The following is a 25,578-nucleotide window of genomic DNA, read 5'->3' on the forward strand; positions in this document are numbered from 1 at the left end:
TCAACTCAGGCAACATGACCATCGCTGCCAGTCCGGCCCTCGTTCTTAAGCAACCCAGGTAGCCCCCATTATTTCATGTGACACCTTCGGGGGACCCCGAAGACTGTTTGGAGGAAGTCGAACGGGCCAGTCTGTTCAATCGATGGGACGACGCACAGACACTGAGGCAAGTGTTCTTCTACCTTGAGGACTCATCACGGATCTGGTTAGAAAACCATGAGAGAGAGAGAGAGAGAGAGAGAGAAATTTTATTTCTCCAGCAGAGGCTGATGTGTTGGCGTAAACCCGTGGAAGGCGTCCCTAGTCCGGGATGCCTTGACTTCGGCTGGCCATCCGTGCTCGGGTCACTAACTTAAGCTGGATATCCGGGTCCGGGCTGGCCAGGGAAGCCCTCCACTGCTCGAAGGTTGGGTTGGAAAGGGGGGGGCAAGTCTGGAGTTCGTTGGCACTCCCATATGATGTGGTAGACGGTGCCAGGCTGGGGACAGTAAGCGCAGAGGGAAGGTTGTTGGGTGGGGAAGATGAGATGGAGGCGGTTGGATGTGGATAGGTATTCGTTTGGAGCCGCCGCCAAGTTGTAGTGTCCTCTCTGGAGAGGCGCCAGTGTGGTGGTGGGAAACGACGGCGAGTTTTCCGGTAAAGCGCGAGAATCTCCGTGTAGCCACTGAGTGGGTGGAGGTGATCGTGAGGGGGTAAACATTGGCCACCGTCGGCAATGGCTCGGTGTAGCATATCGCGAGACACGGCATGAGCTGCTTCATTCCCGGGGATGGCGGCGTGTACAGGAGCCCAGACGATACGAATGTCAGGGGTCGTTGAGCAGTTTTTGAGAATGTAAAGTGCTGATGAAGAAATTCGGCCAATTTGGTAATTTTAGCGGGGTGTCTGCGAATCGGTGAGGATGGTTATTTGGTCAGGGCAGGAAATGGCGGCCAGGGCAATGGCTATTTCTTCGGCGACATTCATTGAGCTTGTGGTAGTAGTGGCGGCATTGACGCATTGGCCAGAATGAGTAACTACGCAGGCTACGTGGCCGACGCGCCCAGGGTAGGTGGTAGCATCTGTATATAGGGCGCTGGGATCTTCGCCGTATCGCGCAGTCAGGGCTCGAGCACGGGCAGCGCGGCGGCCAAGGTGGTAGTTGGCGTGTATATCGCGAGGAATTGGGACCACCCGCATGCCATCTCGCAGGGCTAGAGGACTGCGTTGTTTTTGTTCCCTCGGGGGTATCGGACGGAGTTCTAATGCTGTAAGGACCTGTCAACCAGTGGGGGTCAATTGCAGGCGCCGTAGTTGAGCCGAATGATGGGCTTCTTGCAGCTCTTCCCACGTGTTGTGAACTTCCAAGGCGAGTAGTTTGTGGGTCGCAGTAGCAGTGGGTAGGCCAAGCGCAGTTTTGTATGCTTGGCGAATCATTTTGTTGAGCCGAGCCTTTTCTGTTGTTTTCAGAGCGAGGTACGGGGTCCCGTAGGTAATGGGGCTAATAAGCAAAGCTTGCACTATCTGTAGGGTATCGTGCTCTTCAAGGCCTCGACGGCGGTGGGAGATGCGTTGCAGAAGGTGCATCAGTTGCGACATAGTAAAACCATGAGAGCTGCCTGGCGTCTTGAAGCTATTTCCGAACGCAATTTTTAAAGACGTTCACCATGGTTGTGCGAAAGAGAGGGCCGAAGTCTTGCTGCAGACGCGGACACAACACCCTAACGAAAGTGTTGTTGCGTTCGTCGAAGAGATGAACAGCCTCTTCAGGCGTGCTAACCCTTGCATTGAGAAAGAAAAGACGTTACGCTTCTTAATGCATGGTGTGAAGAAGGAATTGTTTGCTGGACTTGACCGCAACCCGGCCAAATCCGTCGCCGAATTCGTGGCGAAGCCAGCACAATTGAGAATTCTCTTGAAATGCGTACTAAGCAGTATCACCACAATTTTCTTGGCGCGGCCAACCCGAACTACGTTGACAGCATGCGGATCCGCAGTAGTGAGGGAGGAGCAGCGAAAACTCCTCCCAACTCCGCCGCAGCCCCAAGTCGCATCCCTTACCGACGTCATTAGGGGAAGTCCTCATCACAGACCGCAGAATGACCTTCACTGCTGAGCCGTTGCAAGAAATCTCATGGTACAGCAACACGGATCACCGAAGAACAACGCGTACCACCCCCAAACAACGGACTTACAAAACACCTGAACAAGACGATCGCGGATATGCTGTATATGTGCGTCGACGTTGAATATAAGACTTGGCACAAAGTCCTCCCATAGGTCACTTTTTGCGTACAACACAAAGACCCAGGAGACTACGCAGATGACACCATCAGAGTTTGTCTACGGAAGGCGACCGACTACGATGCTCGACGCCATGCTTCCGCATGTAGAAGACGACGACCTCAAAGCGGACGTCCAAGGTTACCTTCATCGTGCTGAAGAGGCCCGCCAGCTCGCTCGAGTTCGTATATATGACCAGTAGCTGGCGGATTCCGGCCGCTACAACCACCGATGCCGAGACACCGAGTACCAACCTGGGGATCGTGTGTGGGTTTGGACTCCCATCCGACTAGGCGGACTCAATGAGAAGCTTCTGCGACGGTATTTCGAACCCTGCCAGATTCTATGCCGTGTTGGCCAACTAACCTAGGAAGTGATTCAGAATGGTCATTTCGGCACATCACGACGACTCACGCGACCCAAAGTCGTTCACGTGATTCGCTGCAAACTGTACTTCGCAAGAAGACGGACATTTTTTTGTTTTGTTGTTGCTGTTTGTTTGAACTGTCATTTTATTTTAGCATCGGGTCGATGCACTCTTAGAGGGGGTAATGCCATGAACCATGTACGGGTTTGTTTATTTATTGTTTGTTTTTATTGCCTTACCGCCCGGCTCTGTTATCTGTGTCCCATTCGAAGCCCATGTTCCCTTTTTCGTTTTTTATGCCGCACGGGCTATTTTCTTCTGATAAGCAGACTGTTTCGCCCTAACGTCGCTAGCCCAATATAATCTTCTGTGATCTAAAATGTTCTGGATGTGAATCGATGGTTCCAGAAACACTCGCGCAGAAAGATAAAAGCCTGCAGAGCAGACGCCGCGGCATTCGGTTTGATGACACTCGCCTGCGCAAGTCACTTTGTAGACCGCTGCTTTGCGCCTCTGTATTCTTTTTGAGTTATGAGGGTAGCACAAGTTCGCTCCAATAACCTTTTTCCCCTCCAAGACAACTGCGTCGTTTGGCTCAATCAATGTTGAATATAGATACTGAAATATTGATACAGCAATATAAATACAATACTATTCAGGACTTTTTTTGGGGTATACTGAATGGATCTTTAAATACATCTTATTCTTATAAATCTCTATCACAATCCGAGATCCCAGACCACTTGAAAACCTTCAAAATCACGACAATAGCTAAATCGCATACTACAAATTTATTTACTCTATATACACCTATCACCTTTTTTTGCACATGCGCTAATGTCCTCGAGTATAGAGTCTATGAGCAGCTATCAGCGTTTCTGGATGAAAGCAAATTCATTGACCCCAGGCTACATGGCGGCCTCCGGAAAGGCCTATGTACAGAAAAACAACTGCTAGAAACAGTGGAGGAACTGGCCTAAACCATTCATAGCCAGGGTCGAACTTATTTTATTTTAGAGGATCTTGTAAAAGCGTATGATCGATCGTCACACCAAAAGCTACTCGTAAATGCACAAGCGAGAGTGAAGAACGATAGTGAAGAACGATAGGGGAAGTCGTCATCACAGACGGCAGAATGGCCTTCACTGCTGAGCCGTTGCAAGAAATCTTATGGTACGCAAACACGGATCACCGAAGAACAACGGCGTACTATCCCCAAACAACGGACTTACAAAACATCTGAACAAGACGATCGCGGATATGCTGTATATGTGCGTTGACGTTGAAAATAAGACTTGGCACAAAGTCCTCCCATAGGTCACTTTTTGCGTACATCACAGCGACCCAGGAGACTACGCAGATGACACCGTCAGAGTTTGTCTACGGAAGGCGACCGACTACAATGCTCGACGCCATGCTTCCGCATGTAGAAGACGACGACCTCAAAGCGGACGTCCAAGGTTATCTTCAACGTGCTGAAGAGGCCCGCCAGCTCGCTCGAGTTCGTATATATGACCAGTAGCTGGCGGATTCCGGCCGCTACAACCTCCGATGCCGAGACACCGAGTACCAACCTGGGGATCGTGTGTGGGTTTGGACTCCCGTCCGAGTAGGCGGAATCAATGAGAAGCTTCTGCGACGTTATTTTGAACCCTACCAGATTCTATGCCGTGTTGGCCAATTAACCTAGGAAGTGATTCCGAATGGTCATTTCGGCACATCACGACGACTCACGCGACCCAAAGTCGTTCACGTGATTCGCTGCAAACTGTACTTCGCAAGAAGACGGACATTTTTTTGTTTTGTTGTTGCTGTTTGTTTGGACTGTCATTTTATTTTGGCATCGGGTCGATGCACTCTTAGAGGGGGTAATGCCGTGAACCATGTACGGGTTTGTTTATTTATTGTTTGTTTTTATTGCCTTACCGCCCGGCTCTGTTATCTGTGTCCCATTCGAAGCCCGTGTTCCCTTTTTCGTTTTTTATGCCGCACGGGCTATTTTCTTCAGATAAGCCGACTGTTTCGCCCTAACGTCACTAGCCCAATATAATATTCTGTGATCTAAAATGTTCTGGATGTGAATCGACGGTTCCAGAAACAATCGCGCAGAAAGATAAAAGCCTGCAGAGCAGACGCCGCGGCATTCGGTTTGATGACACTCGCATGCGCAAGTCACTTTGTTGACCCCTGCTTTGCGCCTCTGTACTCTTTTTGAGTTATGAGGGTAGCAAAAGTTCGCTCCAATAACCTTGTTTCCCCTGCAAGACAACTGCGTCGTTTGGCTCAGTCAATGTTGAATATAGATACTGAAATATTGATACAGCAATTTAAATACAATACTATTCAGGACTTTTTGTTGGGGTATGCTGAATGGATCTTTAAATACATCTTATTTATATAATCTCTATCACAATCCGAGACCCCAGACCACTTGAAAACCTTCAAAATCACGACAATAGCTAAATCGCATACTCCAAATTCAATTACTCTATATACACCTATCACCCTTTTTTGCACATGCGCTAATGTCCTCGAGTATAGAGTCTATGAGCAGCTATCAGCGTTTCTGGATGACAGCAAATTCATTGACCCCAGGCTACATGGTCGGCCTCGGGAAAGGCCTGTGTACAGAAACACAACTGCTAGAAACAGTGGAGGAACTGGCCTAAACCATTCATAGCCAGGGTCGAACTTATTTTATTTTAGAGGATCTTGTAAAGGCGTATGATCGAGCGTCACACCAAAAGCTACTCGTAAATGCACAAGCGATAGTGAAGAACGATGCGCTTCAAGCATGGATAAATTTTTTTTTATATCTCACCCGCCGGGGTGAATTAGTGGCTAAGGCATTGTGCAGATAAGCCCAAATACACTGGTTCGATTCCATACGGCGGTGGTCGCTTTTGTGATGGAGCAGAAAAGCGAATACACTTGTGTCTTCAACATCTTGGTGCATGTTAATATTCTACACCCCTCCGATCCCCCAGATGGTGAAAGTAGATCCGGAACACTGCAGTACTGCCCGCCTGATCACCTGCATTGCGCCGGCGTGATACGCCTCATAGTCCAATACTCAGAACCTGAGAGGACAACGTGTAACAATCGATGATAAATGCTCTTAGCAGATACAGTTATAAGCGGTGCTCCTCAGGGTTGTGTGCTTGGGCTGATTTTTTCCCCTGGTGTTTATAAATGGTCGACATAGTCCTGGATATACCAGTTGAAATTAGGATATTCGGAGATGTCTGCCTCCTGTATTATGAAGTTCAACGCCCCGGCGGCCAAGTTATCTCAATTGTTCTTTAGCGAGAATACAAGCTTGATGCTCAAAAAGGCAACTGAGTAAATTCTAGGTCTAAATACTACTTCTGACCGCAGATACAATCAACACTTTCGGACAAACAAAATAAAGCCATGCTAAACATGGACACCTTCGAAGGTCATTGCAAAAATCAAGCAAGACAATAAATGTTTAGCTTACGCAACTTTCCTTCCCTTGAAAATGCGTGAGTTTTCTGTAACCTTTTAACAAACACCGCTAGTGATAAAGGAAGAATTGCCTGTACAAAACACCTCAGAGTTGGTTACAACTGCAAACAAATGCGTGTGCCGCTAACCTTGCTTTACAATAAATTAGAACTGAATACACAACAGTACACATGTTATTGTGAACGGCTGAAGTTTTATTTTGATAGCGTTATTAAGCCCAGTTTTCGAATTCAACTAGGCTCCTAGACGTCCTCTCTTAGCCGTGGTCATCCATCGTCCACGGAAATACGTCATCGCAGCATCCAGCAAGGTACAACAAAGGCCGTGAGATTCGAAGGCTGCCTTGAATCTGGAATATGACTCCGGTGCAACTGAAGCGTGCGAAGAAGGACAATGATTCCGCAGGGGAGACAAAAGAAAGCACACGCATTTTCAGCAGGTGCCGCACCTGCGCAGTGAAGTTCGTTTAACGCCCGGTCGGTGGTAGCGTACTCGAGACACACGGTCGCCAGCCGTTCCAGCCATAGAGTTTCGTACAATATACACTAGAGAGAAATCATGCGCTAGTGTTTGTGCGGCTCACATGAAGGCTGTCTATGTCGTCATGGACCGCCATTAGATCATGCGCTCGCCTAAGTTTCATGATTGCCTTGGATTGAAACGTTTTATTGACCGCAAATATAAACAAAGTGCCACAAAAACGGTTTGGATAGTGTGCAATTATGTAAGTTGAATATAAAACAGCCTGTCTTATAACTAAAAAAAAGGAATTAAAGCAGATTTCCCAACGAACGTTTGTGCTTCGTATTTTGCGGGCCGAGGTGGTAGTTGCGAACAATATAATTTTTGGGAGAAAAGTCGTTAGAAACTTTTATTTAGTATTTTACACGAATATTTTTTAAAATATGGGCTATTTGAAGAGTGGACAGCTTGTTGAGCGCTCCCAGGAAAACTTCGCCTTTGTGGTTAACCGGAGCGCCAACAGACACCTACAGTTTAACAAGAAGAAGAAAGAGTCGCCTTAAATACACGGAGACGATGACAAGATAGCACGGATTCAAGCGCCCGTATCTACCGTATCTTGTCTTAACCGAAGTATGTTTTGTTTCTTTTTATATAGGGCTACAAGTTTTTCTGCGGCCTATTGCCCACTAAGACATACGTCCTTCGACTACGGCATTACCAATGCCAGTAGCGGTCATGCTCTGCCTGCTGTTTTACAGAACACGGCTACCAGAGAACAGGAAGGACTTCGGCATCCTCATAGCTCGTAGACGGGTTGAAGCATAGTGAAGAAAGCAAATCGCCAAAACCATTTCAGAATCCTATTGCCGTGCCAAGCTCAAGCCCCCCACAACATGAATTACCAGGCGCAGTTTCCTCTCTAGTATACTAACTTAGAAACTCTAAGGTTCCAGCAACTGACGCATTCACACCGAAGCCTCTATCTACCAGAACGTAACAAAATACACATTTCTGGTAAGTCACGTGCCGGAGCTTTGCCTCGGCTACGACGCGCGCCAAGATAAAAGGCTCCGGAATAATTTCGACCACCTGGAAATCGTTAACTTGAGCCGACATTCCAAACCACGTCCATGGACTTACCAGCACAACTTCTTACACACTGAGCCAATCTGGCGTGTTTTTTATCAAAACTGATACCGGCTCCAACATTCAATCACCCAAATAAGTACGGGACAAATTATTAATGCCAGTGTCTCAGGAACCAAGAAAGGAATTGATTATGACCCCGAAGAAACTAAAATAAAACTGTGTCACCATCGTTGCTATCATCACATTCATCCGCCTGGTCACGCGTACTGTAGATAGCTCCAAAACATGCCAGCGAAGAGCAAGCGGGCGTTTCGTGCAGGAGATGCCTGCGGGAGTATCCACTCGGGGATACAAGGTTCGATACAGCTGAGGATGCGGAAGGACTGGACTTAATGCGTAGAATGTGTGTAATAGAGTCGCGCCTCGATATGCTAGAGCAGAAGTAACAGCCAAAGGTACAGGTTGACGGGTTAATGGAGGAGCTGAAAACCGAAAGGCAACCGCGGGAGGTGCTGGAAGGGAAGCTAGCACAGGTAGAAAGCGTGTGTGTGCCGAGGGATGCCATTCCGGAAAGCAATGGCGTACGCCTCGGGGCAAGCACACCAAGTGTGCCTGGCGCCGAGGTGGGAAGAGAAGGGGAGCGAGGGCCGTCGAGCATGAGGGAGCGGAAGGACATGATAGCGCTGGTCACGGAGAGTGACATAACGCTGTCGTGCAAGAAGGGAAGGGGTCGCTGTCGGTCAAGAGCTACGCAGAGGCTAATAGCGCGAAAGCCCCGGCGGCAAAAATGCCTGCGTAGCTAAAAGAACCAAGGGAGCGGCGAGTGACCATTCTGGGTGACTCGGACATGCGCGGGGCAGAGCAGGTGGTTACAAAGAGGGTAGGGAAGGACCAGAGAGTTGAGGCTAGCACGCTCCCTGGAAAGGTGGTTAGCGTGGTGATGGAGAAGGCGAAAGAGCAGGTGAGGCACACTGTGACAGACAAGCACCTAGTGGTTATAATGGGGGATTAAACGACGTGGTTCAGGGAAGGCGACGAGGCATAGCGAAGCAGGTGGCAAAGGGGGTCAGTGAACTCCGGGCGATTTCGGACGACGTCCAGCTCACAGTGTGCACGGTGACGGAAGTTGAGAGCAGAGGAAGCCACGTAGCAAGGGCACAAGTAAAAGCGAACCGGGTAGTTTGGACGCTCGCTAAAGCAATGAATTTTGAAGTGTTGAATTCAACCGGGAAGTGCACGCGTGCGGTCCTGAAGCGGGTGTTTTCGGGATGGAGTACATTTCACTGATGGCGTGGCGGAGCCGTTGAGGAGGCGACTAGCTCCGTTAGCGGTAGCTTTTTTAGGTGGGCCAAGAGCATCCCGGAAGCTGGAGTAAATAACAGGCACAGTGAAAATGCGGCTGGGACAAGAGTTTGCGATCGAGGTCGCATGTACAGTGCAAAAGAAAGTGCCAAAGTTAGCACACAGGGCGGAGCACAGAAAAGCTTAGAAAGGGACATGAGGTAGGAATGCAGGCGAGAAAAGAGGCAAGCGACGTCTTCCCGGTGACCGACTCTTATCCCAAACACCAGAAAAAAATTAACCGAAAGAAAAAGTGCGGAGTGACTAAGAGTAACTACATAACCTGCGCGGTGGCAGATCACGGGAAAAATAGTTAGAGCTTCACGGCCAACCAGAAAAAGAAAAAACGGAAGTATATGCCTTTACAGAAACTTTTCTTCGATATGTAGAAGAGACCCCAGCAATGCACAAATAAATATTGCAAATCTGCAACAGAACCATAGGTACTAGAAAAAAGGAGGGGTCGGCATGCTTATTCAGTAGGGAACAATTTGGCGCAGAATAAACGAAAACTGCCAACACCATAAGTGGGTGAAGGGCACAATAGCGGGAAGAGAAACGCTGTTGGAAGTCACTTATCAGTGGTCAGGGGATGACAGTGAGGTCAGAGAAAAGAATGAAAATCTGGTATGCGGCATTAGGCGGGAATTCTATCAGCTGAGACAATTCGGAGAGGCGATACTAGTGGGAGACATAAATACCCACATTGGGGTTCAGGACAGATACACATACCGCAACGGCAAACTCGTACTAGATTATGTGAAGCACATAATCTCATTGTAGTAAACCGAGAGAATAAATGTGAGGAAAAAATTACTTGGGAACAAGGGGAAAATCAGTCCAGTATAGAGTACAGCCTCCTTTCAGAAAGAGCGTATGAAAGGTTGACTCTAATGAAAATAGATAAGATATGTGGCCACAGCATAGGAAGTGACTATAAACTGGTAACTTTGCCTTTTGGAAAAATGGAAGGTAAAAGTGAGAAAACGGTAGTACAGCACCTGAAATAAAGCGATCAACAAATGGCATTATTGCCAAAAGCCCGGACACGGAATTCGAGAGACAACATACGAAAAATTGGCAATACAGCGAACTGGTTGGTTTCATTCAAGGAAAGATAAGTAACGCGTAGGAACGCACTTACTGGTAAGGAAAAGGAAAATCGAGAAGCTGGTGGAACAAGGAAATCAAGGAAGCTATACCACAGAGGCAGCAAGCATCGAGAGAGCACAGGGAGGTCAAGCGACCGGGAATGCAAACAGAAAAAATACCTTTGAAAAGAAGCTTGAAGTAAAAAACGTGTACAGCAAAAACTTAAACGAGAAAGGGCGCGATGGGTCTTGAATATTCGGCAAAGAATAAAGGCGAGCCAAGAAAGTTTTGGAATCATGTAAAGGAACTAAGGAAAAAGACCTAAGAAGTACAACGTTATGTAATAAATGGTGAAGGCCAGGTACTAAAAGGGAAAAAGGCGGTATTTCACATACTCGCAATGATACTAGATAAGTTCAGAAGAACGTGGAGAGGGCTGCAGAATGTAGGGAGTAGGGCAACTGACGCGCCCAAAGACAGAGAAATATAGTTAGAGGATCTAAACAGGCAAAAGCCGAGGAAAATGTTCCAGCTAATACGCCAACAGGGATGGATGAAATTTCTATACGACTGGTCAACCTACTGGGTCCAAAAGGGAAGGCACAACTGATTCGCGGAATCGAAATAGTGATAAAACCTAAGCAAGTACTGGACAGTTGGCGTAAGAGCAGGATGATGATGATATATAAAGGTAAAATAGACCGGGCTGATGCCAATTTGTACAGGCCTATTACAGTTATCACGGTGACACGGGACGAGCTAGCGCTGGTCCCGTGTCACCGCCTTTTTTTTGTGTCCTCGTTTTAGTGCGCTTTTTACCATGTCGAAGTCCCATCACCAACTAGCCCAAATTTCTGCCCTGAATATCTCAGTGGCATACCGGCTCACAATGCAAGCGATGAAAGTGTAACTACAAGGGTGGGTAGAATGGAACGGCATTCTTCGAGAACTGAAAAATGGTTTCAGACGACGCACGCTTAGAGGAAAATTTGTTTGTCTTTACCAAATGCATAGCGGTGACAATGGCCCAGGAGCGACTACTGTGGATAACATTTCTCAATGTAAAGTGAGCCCACGACCACAGGGTTAGAGAACTTCTGAAGAGCATACATGAGCGGGAGGGATTAGGCCAGGACTTTATACAGCTGTAGCAGAAAATTTACAGTGAAAGCGAGGTGCACATTACCTGGGAGGACAAAAAGTGCACCCAACCAGTAGTCACAAATAGAGGTTAAAAGCAGGGTTGTCCTCTGTCGCTATTGCTGTTTATGCTGTACATGGCTAGACTAGAAAGGAAACTTGAAGGCAGTGAAATAGGTTTTAATCTGTGTTATAGCCGCAAAGGACAGGAAGTGGAACAATATATCCCGGGACTGATATATGCAGATGACTTAGTACTACTAGCAGACGGCAAACAGTGTCTGCAACAGCTCACTTATTTTTGCGGTTAAGAAGCCACTGAACTGGGTTTACAGTTTAGCAGAGCAAAGTCGGGAGTTCTGGTTTTTAATGACGGCGCCCGTAACAAATCGGTATTCGTTCAACAAGCAGCAATAACCTGGGTAACGGAAAACAAATATCTGGGCATATGAATAAACGCAGGTCAGGCGTATGTAAAAACGCATGAGGAGCATTTAGGAATGAAAGGCAAATTAAACGCCTCTGCCATGAAGCACTGAGCACTGTGGGGATATAACAGATATGAAATAGTGAGAGAAATCTAGAAGGGAGTAATGGTACCAACACTTACCTTTTCAAACGCAGTAGTGTGTGTCAAATCAGAGATTCAATCAGGGATACAAGTAAATGAGAGGCCCGTAGGTCGATTGGCATTAGGAGCACACAGTAAAACAACATATCAGGCAGTGCAGGGAGACATGGGATTGGCATTCTTCGAAGTGAGAGAAGCACAGAGCAAAATAGGTTTTGAAGAACGACTTAGAAAAATGAATAATCAGAGATGGGCGGCCAAGGTGTTACGGTATTTTTACATGAAAAGCGTGACACACAATAGAAGAAAAGAACCAGAAGGCTCAGGACAAATTATATGAAACCTGGAAGTCAGCGGAAATGACCAAGGCAATAAAAAATGAAGTGAAAAAAATAGAGACAACGACCTTGAAAAAGAAGATGGATGCGAAGAAATCCTTTATTTATACAGGATCGGGAAGCAGGAGATCACAAGGGAAAATATTATTCGATAATACCAAAGGGAGTGCATTGATTTTTGAAGCCCGGGCGGGTTGCTTGATGACAAAAACGCTTATCCGCAAGCCGGTACAGGAAAAACAATGCGGAGGCTACGGAAAGGAGCCAGAAACTATGTGACAAATTGTAACGAAGTGCAAAAGTTACCGTCCAGTCCCCACTGAGGGATTCATCCAGCGCACTGAGGCCCTTGGCTTTAAGGTTAGCAGAAAAATGAATTGGACACCAGTAGAGGTTATTAAAAGAAGGTTAGAATGTTGGTTGGAAAAGAGCAGAGGTCCATCTGGGAATACCCGCAGAAAAAGAGGTCAACCTAGCACAGACATTTTGAAGTATTTTCTTTTTGTTTTAATACTGTTTTTTATTCATTTTTTGTATTTTTGGCGCGGTGATCATACAGTGCCACTTTGCAACGCCACCCCGTTACAAAAGGGAAGCCGCTAATCATCATCATTATCATAATCATCATCAGGCCTCTCCAAAACATCGGCTTCCGCGTTGGTGGAGTGCTGGCTGTGGCTACCTTTCCCCACAAATTACCCCTTTCAGCACGAAGACACCGGCAACGCCATATGGGTGGGCCAAGGACACGACGGAGGAATGAGCGAGGAAAACCTGGAATATAGAGTCTAATCACATGGATTTAAAGCTACTTCTAATGTTTTCGTAGTTCTGTCTCTGCTGCCAGCTCCGCTTGGATAACGACGGAGAGCACCACGCGCCAAATCATGAGCAAAGTGCGCATGTCTTCTCAGAGAACAGTCATGCACAAATGAATAGCTTGACTCTAGAGTCAGGCGGCAGATCCTAACTCACGGTTGCCAGGAAAGAGAAAATATTCCACTAATTTCCCGCAATATAAAACGTCTAAACTAGAGAATAGCAGCAAATAGAGAAGAAACTGTGAGACTCATCCAGCGTCTTTTTTATGGGCGGATATTTCAAGGCCTACGGTATCACAAATTTACCCACCATGAAGAAAATGAATGAAACACCATCCTCAGGACAGCATATAAAGGAGTCCACAACTTTGAGCTTTTAATGTGAGATTATTGCCATATGGTGGATGACCAGGGTAACTTGTTGGACACCCAGAGACGGAGCTAGAAGGAGAAGGCCCTTACCTAAATGGAAAGGAGAAACAACAACGCTGAGGAAAGTTCCAAAATTATGAGACCAATGTATATACCGACTGCGGCATGCAGGAAAGTACGAGGCCGTAAAACTGTCGTAGTTGACTACGTAGGCTATCATTGTGGCTGCGTGGCGCTTCAACGTACAAGAAGAAAGAAACGGAAGTGTTAGATATCCTCTCCCTAATCCGCCAAGTGGAATTATCGAATAGAAACGTAAACGTCCATAGAGACTCTCAAATGACATTACTCTGCTTTTATACAGGCAAAATACCTACAGTATTCGGCAAGATTTTTTTCCGCAATTCAGAAATTTAATAACACTACCTGGACACCAGAAAAAAGGATTCAAAAGAGAACGAGGTACCGACGAAGAGGACGAGAAAGCCACAAGCCACGCACCAGCTCTTTGCGACTACGACTCCAAGAAAAACCGTCGAAAACGTGTCCACACCCTATGCCTAGCAACAAGATGTTTCACCATGCTTGAAGGAGCTCCATTCGTGGAAGAATCTCAAAATGTGAGGAAGTTAAGCCAACACAGGTATTTAGAAATTTTTGTGCGTGAAGTTTTTCCCAGGGCATAGCGCACATTCCTTCCAAAATTGGTAAAACATTCATCCTCTACTACAAAGCATTGCTATGTAAAAAGGTATTATCAAAGGGGAACAACTGAAACATTTAATATTCTACTTCTATCGACACATGCGAAACACACTTGATGACATTTTTACCTCAAGATCCTTGAGCGAACAAGGAAAAGAGCTGCTGCACCCGGCGCCAGTGACATCAGTCTCCACCCTTGAACTACCAAGCACATCTTTACCTTCTTTCCCTAAACCCCAACTATTTCTTCCGTAACAAACATCTTCACCTTCCCTCTTTGTAAAATGGAAATTGCGTGACTCCGGCTTTGACATCATAGCGCTAACACTTTCAAACACTGACACCTGCGCTTTTTCTCTCAAACTGAGAAACACCCCGCAGCCGGAACCTTTCACGCTCCCATCTTAAGCCAGAGATGCGGAGAAGGTCTTTGTGTATCTAGGGCCATGCAATTAAATACCCTCGCTGCTAGTCTTTCTCAAAAAAAGACTAGGGAAGTTGGTGCAATATGTTTGAAATTTAAAGCGCGACTTTAAAACCCTGCTTAGGGGGGCTTAAGAGCCGAACGTAGATGTCAGATGCACCTGCAACGTTTTTGTTCTCATCAGCTCCAGATCATCAAGAATAATTTTATCGACCAGATTAGTAAGCGCTCGACAAAATTACAGCACTCAAAAAAGAAAAACATTTCAGCAATAAGACGGACACGCTTAACAACGTATATTTTTTCAACAGGACAACATGCAAATTGTGTTAAGCTTGGGCTCCTCTTAACTATGAAAGCTGCTGGTAGCTCACGCATCGGCGTTGGCTCCGCTTGTACCTGCCATGCGGGTTTCTTTTATGCAGCCAGAGGGACGCGATGTTGGGGGCCACGGAGTGCATGGTTTGTTTTTCTTTTGTTTGGCAAAAGACGGGGGTGCTGAGCCCGAGTACCTTTATTACGTTGGTATGGGTCAGCTCGACCGGGTTGTTTCAGTGAACGGTGGATGTGTGCACAGGAGTGAAAGCAGCTCCGGCGTGGGGTTCCCTCTCGGACAGCCGCATGCCGCTAAATTGGCTTTCCCGCATTGGGAAGTGGCTCAGTCGTTCGTCATGAGGGACGAGCTGACAGGTAGCGAAAGCGCGCCGGCTCTAGTGTCGAAGAGGCGCGCGGCGTAGCCTTTGAGGATTTGCGAAGCGGGCGCAGGTGCTTTTCGTTTATGGGTCATTCGCATGGAGAATGCTCGCCTTGGTTTGGAGCAGCTCTTCCAGCCAAACACGCGGTATGGAGTGGCGTCCTTGATCTGGTGAAAGAATTACCCACGACTCCCACATTGTGTCGGTGCGCGCGTGGATAAGTGTGAGACGTCAATGCGAGGACACACTAAGATGTTAGCACCGCGAAGACCGCTTTAGCCGTTCGGCTTTGCCTTTGATCAGGTGCCACCCGCTTAACGTACTGGCTCGACCACTCTGCGCGGTCAGTGACATTGGGTGGCCGATGTCTTGTATTTGCTTTTCGGTTACAATGACGTGCGTGGGAAACGTACTATGAGTGCATGAGAGAAAGTGATGGGTCACATGGCCGAAGGTTGGGACATGTTAAGATTGGTTGGTTCTTGTGGCCAATCCGTGGTCCATTTGAATCGTGTTGAAACGGGTTTTCACTCTTCCTGGAACGACATATTTCGAGGCATGTTTTTTTGGATCAAAACCGGAGTGTCGCGTTTTCTCGAGGGTTGGTCGACAGGATCTAGTTCAGATAGATATTGGCGGAACAGGATGCTGCGGGCAAAGTGACAATGTAACCATCATTCTGTCCGAATGTAAGTACTTGGAGTAATGTATATCATGTAAATAAACCTAATATCTAGCAAGAAACGCAGCCCTCATTCCTCACAGGCTTAAAGGATAGAACGTCGGTAATCGGAGCGAGTCGCGATCGTCTTCTCAGCTCGAGCATAAAAAAAACATCATTATTTCATCTTCATCATTCACCAAGATTGAGACGCAAAACTAACGAATGGTATGGCCTTCCGTCCGATGTTATTGATTGTGGCACATAGGAAACATTTTCCAAAGCGCTGGCAAGTTATGTGAGGTTTTTAATTTAGATCTTCTGCGTCGAACCACTTTCGTTGTAGTCTGACCACCGCATTTGACATGTCACTATAAAATACCATTGCTGCATTGTCTTGGTGTTTGATTTTTCACGCGTTTTGATGCCTAACACTCCAGCTGTGTTTTGTTTTTGGAGCGTACTTCGGTTCTGTTACTATTGTAGTGCCCCTCATTGTACAAATATTCCTGTTCCGGCTGTTTCCATTGATAACTTCTACTGTGAATCTACATGCGGTCAGTATTTGTTTGGCTAAGAATCACATTATTTGCTTTTTACGTTCTTCCTATTGTTTTAAATACTAATACTACCTGTGTACACTTTGTTGATGATGCAGACCTTATTTTCCTGCCCATTGTTCTTATTGCTTTGCAAATGTTCATCCTATCTGTGCAGGTATTATGAGTAGTTGACGCAGTCTTTTCTTTATTCTGCCTCCTCCTGGTTAAGGGGTTTTTACCAAAGCCTGCAGCACCCATGAAATAAAAACCTAAATAAAATGGGGTTCGGTCGGCACCAGAATCCCGGGACGCTCGCCGCCGAGTCTGTACACAAAGCAGCCGCGTCGGCGGATTGCCGCAAAAGCGCGTCATCCCTATGTCATATTTGCCGTGCTTTCGAGGCGCTTTTTCAAAGAAAGTGCTACGAGTTGTGCCGCGCCTCCGCCAGATGGCGCAACGGGTCCCGCGACCGAAAGAAGACGCAGTGAAACATCCCCCTCGCGAGGGGCACGATCAAATGCAGAGCATTTACGGGGTGCACGACGTTATGTTGTTTGCGTTACGTTAATGTTGTTGCACTTGTGGCAACTGCTGACGAGAGAGCGCTCATCAGCAGTAATTTCAATGAGTCAACGATATAAGGCGCGTTCGTAGCGACCCTTTCTGTGTCGGCTTTGTGGCGCAGTGATAGAGCACCATGTACATTGCGTTCCGCCGAAAAAGTCGAGGGATCGAAACCGGGCGCCGGATAGTATTTTTTTATATAGTAGGGAGGGGTGCGCTGCGGACTACGGACGTCAACGCGGGTGACATCGTGAGTTACTGAAATGCTCTGTATTTAAAAACTTTTTGGATTATTTGAAATTTATGATTTGGTCCGTGTAAATCTCCCTAGAAGTTCATGTACAAAGAAGACTGGGTGCTTCAATTTGATTAGTTACCCCTCCTGAACAAAATCATACGATAATCTCAACTATGTGTATGTACCAGGTTATGGGATCATACAGCCAAGAATATCGTACTGCCACCGGCATGCCATTCAACGATAATCAGGTGGCAACTATATATCGTCGTAGTCCTATTATATACTCTTTAACGAAATCATACACCCGAAGACACATCGTTGCAGTCCAGTGATATCATTGACTTCTAAGATGTTATAATGTCTAGGATATTACTGCTTTTGATATCTCTGAGCCACCAGATACCAGACAGCCCGACATTACACTATGCAAGAAGCTATGGCAGAAAGTATTTTGGTAGTCAAACACATTCGCCATTGAAATGTCAAGTGTAAAGGTGCTGCCCTTCTGGGACGAGGTACCTGCATCCCTAAGCATTTGTATATACCGAACCTTTTTGTACACACTTTCAATTTATTTTTTGACGTAGCACAGTAGGTTGCTGACTGCTCATCAACCCATCGTGCACAGCTTTACTCCAGGCCTGTCCTTTTTCCGTCTTAGTGCAAAAGATCCAAGTTGCGCCAAAAAATGAAAAAAATAACGCAACAATTAGATGTAGCTGTCCACAAATACTGGGACAAGAAATTGAAGAGGGCAACGACATTTACGCCTGCGTGCAGTGCCACAAAAGAAAAAAATTTAGAAAAACAGCACAATCTATGAGGCTGGTGTGCAATGTAGGCAATCATTGAAAGCCGTGCAACTTAGCCTAGTGTTATTATGCAACGTTGCAAGAGTGCTTGTCAAGCATTCCACGAAGTTGGATCCCCAACGAATGGCAAGGGTTAAATCTTGAAAGCTAATGGGCAAACAGGCTGAATTAGCACGTCCTCACCCAGGCTGTAAACTGTGGTAAGATGAGCTCGTTTCGGTGAAACTGCCTTATGACAACGTGAACACCTGAGAACAACATCATAAAAAGAAGACCATGTCACGCATAAACACCGTCTCTGCTAGAAAAGTGCGCATGTTGACATCAGGGTCTGCCGTTTCAGTTGAAAGATACACTATACTACATGGGCTATTCCGTTCTTAACTTGCACCCGAGTTTAGATCGTTTCAATACTGCGATGACATAGACAGATAAACGCACTTCGATATGGTCTTTATATGTAGCTCTTAAAAATAAATTGCATGTCCAATAAAAGTATAATTTCAGCTTATTATTACTTAAAAAAAGCAGCGCCTGCTACAGCGGCAAGTGGTATTCTTAATACATAAAGAAAATCAGTGGGTTAACACGCAAGTTACACCTAGGCTATGGGGAGTGCTGTAGGGGAAAAGTGCAAAATAATTTTGCCCAGCAAGGTATATATTGGTTGCACCAAACTCTCGACACACGGGCGTGTTTATTTGTTGCCTTGACAACAAAACTGACCAAAGCAGCTGGCATCAAACCCGCAACATTGGCCTCCACACCACAACACCGTAGCCGCTGAGCCAGCACACCGGGTTTTATATATGACACAAAGTAAGCTTCGAAGCACAAATGAAAATATTAAGTGCACGTGTTATCTTCAAATTCTATAGACCATTTTAGGAGTGCAATGAAATCGCCCCTCTACTACCCCACACCAAAACACCTTTCTCTCGAGAGGTAATCAGTGTTAATGAAATAAGCACTTGCAATTCCAGACCTGCCATTGTTATGTGCTTTTTTTATAGTATTCAGTCACAGCCATTTTCAGAACTATAGGGTAATACGTCAGGGTTACATGGAAATTTGGGTAAGAATAATACGATGGTTAGGCGCTGTATATGGGCGGGGATAAAGAAACACACAACACAAAATTGGAAAGCGCAAACTACCAACGGTTTATTCTGCGGAGCGCCTCTTACGGCTTTGCAGAAAACAGATGGAACAAAATCTCAAAGAAGGCGGGGGAACAACAGTTAGGACAAAAAAACCCCGCGAAACACAGACATTTTGACTCTGAACAATTTAAGTGGAATGCGCAGCGGCCTATTCATCAGAATCTCCTGCGGACACGCATTTAAAGGGGTCAAGGTGCATCTATTAAAATGGCACTTTTGCAACAACATAAAAACAACGACAGCGTGCTCAGGCATTCTTCGAATGTGCCTGATCCCATGCAAAGAGACTCCACAATTTTCCTCTTCTGTTGCTTGGGTGATCTGAACGAAACGTCAGTCTACCCGAGTAAAGCCTTACATCTACACACTTTGCATTGTGTGGAAAACTTTCCATCTCCACTGGTCTGCTCACCTGCGTCACGATGCTTCCTGAGCCTGGTGTTTAAGCACTCGCCTATCTGTCCGATACAGCTTCTTTCGCAGTTCAAGGAGATATGGTGGACGACGTCGACAGAGCATTCCGCAAATTTTATTTTGTGCTTTTTGCACATTAATGTTTTCGTGCCGTGTTTCCATCCTAATAACCATTTTAAAAACCCTTTGCTTTGATGGGGCTGATAAAACAACTCGAACTTCTCACTTCGCTCCTACCTTTTTTAAATTGTGTACCTGCGGGATTGCTGCCGGCCGTGTTTTTCTTCTTTCTTTCTCTGGTGCTCTTTGGACCCTTTCTTGGCTCAACCCCTTAGGCTCTTCTCGGCAGTAGACAAAAGAACTTGCGTCGGGACCGCGCTAGATCTTACGCGTGCCCACTGTTTTCGGAGGCTCCCTTCTGCACAGTATGAACAGGTGTTTTTAGGGCTGCAGGAAGCAACCTTGTGGGAATCCTCTCTTTACTAGCTTTGGATGTCCAGAGCCAAAAAGGAGCATAAGTTTTACAGCAAGCAGTATATGTCTAACCACCCAGTTTTCATTCCGGTGTCATCGAATAACTCGGCGCCGCTGCGAGGCTCCTCCTCTCCACAGCTGCCACGTCTTTCACAATATCTTCCCCCTCGGCTCCAAAAATGCTCCCTAGCAAGTTGCGCAGTGGGAAGCTAACGGCGGTTATCAGATGATTGTGAAAACCAACAGAAGCATGGATCGGAATTAAAAATGCACTGACGATTGCTATAATTAATTATATAAAATCATACCTCAGGGCGGCATGTGCTACTCTGCTCTTACCACACAGCGCCCGCACTTCGCCGGCCAGCAAGGTTCAAAATGTGTTTGAACCTCCCGTGCGAATGTCACGTGGTTAGGATTAGCCCCGCAAAACGCAGCCGCGAGCATGTTGCAGCAAATCTTGTTCAACCACCAGCACAAATTTCACGTGGGTTGGATTAGCGGAGAATGGAATAGCGTCTGGGGAAAGAGTAAAGGGGAGGCCGCTTCTTGGTAGCGACCACGGAGCGTGGTAGGGACGCATGAGAGACATGTGAGGGAAAGACAGTGAGAGAGCTGGCGCCGCATCCGCACGTGTGGTACTTCCCTTCCCTCTTCGCAAGACCCTCCTGTCTGTTTTCTTTATTTCGTCGCCCCTGCGCTCACTCATCCGGTTACGTGAACATAAACAGACACCACTCTTCGAAGACCAGGTAACGGCTGCCAAAGGGCTGCCTGCCGAAACCCACCGTCACCGTTTCCGCCCAAATTCCACTTCGCCACGTATCTCCGAATCCCTCCCGGTTGACGAGAATCTTGCCCAGTTGGAACGACGGCGGGAGCTCATATTTGGTTTTCAGCTTGGAAGGCCTTCCAAGGTACAATTTCGCCCGCGTCTTTCACCCCTAAGTATGCGCAATCACCTGTGGCCGGTTTATGCGCGCACCGTTTGCGGGTGGAAAGGGGGGGGGGGCGTGCACACACCGCTAGGCTTCATGCTGCTACCGGTGAAATGCCGTTTGGGCTGGTGGGAGATTTAGATGTCGAAAATTCATGGCTCAATGAGTTAGTCGGCTGTCCTCCCTATTCGAGTGGTTCGGGTGTGGGTTGATGTGCTACACACACACCTTACACAGGCAGTAGGATGCCTACGAGGGGAAACGGAAAAGGGTAGCCACATGTTTGTACGCTAGAACTGAGGAGAACGGCTTCCTGGTTTTAAATCGTTATCGGACGCAAGCATGCCGTTCGTTCTCAGGAATAACAGGAACTGAAGCGTAGGGCCGGACACTAGCGTGAACGGAGGCAAAAACAACAAAAAGGTGTTGGCGCCGCGGTTACCGCCTTAAGTTCAGCTCATCGAGTACCGGCGAACCCCTCCCGGGTGAACAGCAATTTGCCCTAAAGTGTGAAGACGGGCTAGTTGGTTCATACTGAAGGAAAGAAAACAGCGCAAAAAAACTCCACGTAAGACGAGAAAAGACAAACATGGGCGGTATATGCCGTGTTTGTACAGCGCCCGTGTTTGTATTTTCTCGTCTTCCGTGCAGTGTTTTTGCGCTGTTTTTTGCCTTCAGCGATTTGCCCGCTTGGAACGCCGGTGTGAGCCAATATGAGTTCTTCGGAGGGCCTTCAGGGAATATTTTCTATGGCGTGTGTCACCTGTAAGCATGCGCATAAGAACTGATAGCAGTTTATGGGTGCGGGGGTTAGTGCAAAATCGTGGGAGGGTGGAGGCGAGGCTCGCACGCGCAGCTATAGGTTTCATGCGTGTACTGATGGATGGTATGTCCCTGGTGCTGGTGCGAGGTTTACACGCGGGCGCTAAACGACCAAAAGGGACCTTAGTTGTAGAGAGGATCATTTTTTTCTGCTATAAAAGCAGTAAGATGCTTACGGCTTGAAAAGGCAGAGAAAGCTCCACGTTTGTCTGCAATAAAAAAGCTTGGATCCTACAGAGGTTCATTTAGTTAATTGGCTAGCAAGTACGCTCCATCGCAAATTACAAAAAAATATGCTTTGTTTCGTGCACTCCTTGTCCTGCTTTGCAGGTGATCCCTCTTCACGGAGTAGAATGGTGTTAATTTTTTAGTCCTCCTTTGGTAAGAACAGCACGTTTGGGATGCTCCAACCTTAATTTGAATGAATAAATACCACAGTCTTCCGCTATAAGGTGTCTCGCGAGATCATGCCTTAGAAACACACCCATGTTTCTGTCTATCCACTCTTGGTGGGCAAACTCTCTGTGCGAATAAAACTATGACATTGACTGTGACTAAGAGATGCAATAGAGAAAAAAGAGTGGTGGGGGGAGGAAGAGATTACACCATGCTTCTTTACAGCAGTTTGTCCGCAGTTGCTGACAAGCACAGATGAACACATACCCAAAAATCAAAAAAAGAGTGTATAGGAACTCAACCTTTGCAATTTATTGCGAAACCGTCGTTGCGAAGAGCCAACATGGTTATCCTTGAAGATCAAAAAGTGCGGTTGCTCAGTATCTAGAATTGTTGTTATAATTGCAGAAAACTGCTGTATTTAAAGACCCTACTTTGCACAAAATCAACTCTCATTGTTTCAAAGTTGACGGGAGATTGGGAGTTTGTTTGAATGAGCAGAAGTCGTCATAGATATCGCTCTCGGTAAGACAAATATGTACGTTTTGTTTGGACATGTATTTTGACGGCAGTTTCTAGAAATTTGCGGCCTAAAATGACTGAATACAGTGGTTAAAAGTCCACAACTAGTTCATTTGTCCTCTACTGGTGACCAGTACTTTGAGGGCCTATATATAACAAGATTCGTCATTTTCAACAAATTCGGTCACGTTTAAAATGAGAGTTTTAAAAATACACAAATTTATTACGGCTGCTGTGAGTACGGATGAGGGATAAGAACATTGGTCTACAAAAAAATGTTGCTTTATTTCGAACAATTTTTATTATCAAATTATTCTTTTTTGAAGCCTTGTAATCTAAATTAAAATTTTCAACTGCTGAGTGATATTTCGACAGAAATGTTAGCTGGAGGTAATGTAGCAGAACATATTTTCTAGTGTGGACAAGTGAAATTTATGATTAAGTTGAATGACCTTGTTCCAATTATGCATCTTGTAGAAATATTGCCAGAACAACAGGTTAAACAAGAATTTGAATTTTGCTTAAGTAAACTCAGAGAGCAAAGTGTCAGCTTTTGTACTGTACTTTATTTTTTAGTCTTTCTTGTACTTTGTGTCCTCTCAATTATTTTCTGGCCAACTATGCTTCAGTTACTTAACACGTCCGACGCAAGATTTTCGTCTGCGTGGGGGTGATCAGTGCCGTTCCAAATCTTGTCACATTTGACGTCTAATTACACTGCTACGTGATCTATCTAACAAGCTTTCCGTGCGTTGGAACGCTGCAATACGCAGCGATAGATTATCTTCTTCTTACCACAGAAAGTATGCCCTAGTCTGTGAGCACAACACACCCACACCATTGTTCTTGCGTCCTCATCAATGTAGTTCGAGAAAAACGCGTCTTCAAAACACCGGAAATGTGGAATTCAGGGTGGATTTACACATACACTGCGTCTTTTTTTCGTTTTTGTCCTCGACGTTTAACTCAGCCGCCTGTGTAGGCACAGGATGCTGTTCTCGCGGTGCCGGAGGGATGAGTTATATGTGAAACCCCTGCTAAAATTTTGGCAACAATATCCTTCCGACATGATAAACGGTTGACAGCGACGACGACACGAGCTAGAAACACGACGACACAAGCTAGAGAAGACAGGACAAGCGCTGGTCCAGTCCAGTCAGCGCTTGTCCTGTCTTTTCTTCTTTGTGTCGTCGTGTTTATGCGCTGTCAAGCCTTTATGATGCTACACCAAGTAGCCCACCAAGCCATCCTCGTGAACTACTTCCGACATGAATGATATTGCGAAGATTTCAAGGACACGTCATCGATATCACAGATTTCAAAGATATGTCGAAGAACCTTTAAGACACGTCATTGATATCGTTGGGATTTCATTGGCATATCATTGCCCTCTAACATCAAAAAGGCATGATGTCGCAAACACTTCAACAAGATGTCCATTAGTGTTACAAAACGCATCGCAAGGCCTCTTTGTACATGTTGGTGTGCTCGAACATCATAAAAGTCTCATATCATGTACAGTCAAACGACATATAAAAAATCGACATGTTTATGATAGAAAGATTTCAACGATGTCTTCAAGGCAGTCTTACGACATGTGACATATAAAAAAAATCCGCCCAGTGTGCCCTGTGGTTTCCGGAACGTATTGCAGACAACATTCGATGACATGTCATTGAAATCTTCACAATATCATTCATGTCGTAAGGATATTTTAGGCATTATTTAGGCAGGGGCGTCACATGTAATTCAACCCTCCGGCCCTGCGAGACCAGCATCCTGTGATTACACAGGCGGCTGCTTTGAACGTCGAGTGAAAAAAAGAAAAACGCAGGGTAGGAGTCAAAACAGCCCGAATTCCTCAAGGCCGGCGTTTTGACGACGCATTCTTCTCAAACTACGTCGATGAGTACGCGAGAACAATGGTGTGGGCGTGTTGTGCTGACTGACGAGGGCATAATTTCTGTGGTAAGAAGCAGAGAATCTGTCGCTGCCTAATGCAGAGTTCCAACGCACGGAACACTTGGTAGGTAGCTCACGGAGGAGTGTAACGCTAATTCAAAAGGGCAACAAATAAAACGGCACTGATCACCCCCACGCAGACGAAAATGTCGCATCGGACATGTTAAGTAACTGAAGCGTAGTTGGCCAAAAAAAAGATAGCATTTTTGTTATACACATTACATGATTTACAAAGCGAACAATAGCATATTCACAAGTAGCACATTATAGAAACACTTATATGAGAGGATAGGGTAGTTTTTGAACAATATTGTGTGAAAAGATGGCGATAGCGTCGTTTTTTGTTTAAGCACGAAGGTAGCTTGCATCATTATGACTTGCGATACTGCCTCCACGAAGCAGTATTCGTCGGGGACTTCGTTCGAATTGGAACGGGGCTTAACATGGCGGACTCTCTGCGAAAACGGCAACGAAGCCGTGTATAGGGTACATTGGAACGCACACTATGACGACAACGAGGACGAGCAGGAAGCACCAATTGGGCCATTGGCTCAGAAATTGTGGCCGGCTGGTAGGCTGCCCGTGTTTTCTTCGGTCTTCAATAAGGCGAAATCAGGCTTTCGCTTGTAGTCCTTTATTGCAACAAGAAGTGTAACTGCTTTATTTTAGCAGGGAAGATATCTGTCCGCAACCTTGGGCTTTTTCAAGCACCAGAGTGTCGACTTAGTTTATAATGGCAGAGTACTGAAATTTTTCTTATATGCCATTATTTAGAACTTCCAGTAATTTTAAGACATTGTTCACCCTTGCGGTTCTACATGACGGGCGTGTACTGTATCTACGAAAGCCTTTTCTCTATTGAGTGTTTGATTTCTCCGATAATCATCCTCATCTCA

The sequence above is a fragment of the Haemaphysalis longicornis genome, unplaced genomic scaffold, assembly GCF_048455015.1.
Source record: "Haemaphysalis longicornis isolate Haplotype H1 unplaced genomic scaffold, Haemaphysalis longicornis Haplotype H1 scaffold_2, whole genome shotgun sequence".
Lineage (NCBI taxonomy): Eukaryota > Metazoa > Arthropoda > Arachnida > Ixodida > Ixodidae > Haemaphysalis > Haemaphysalis longicornis.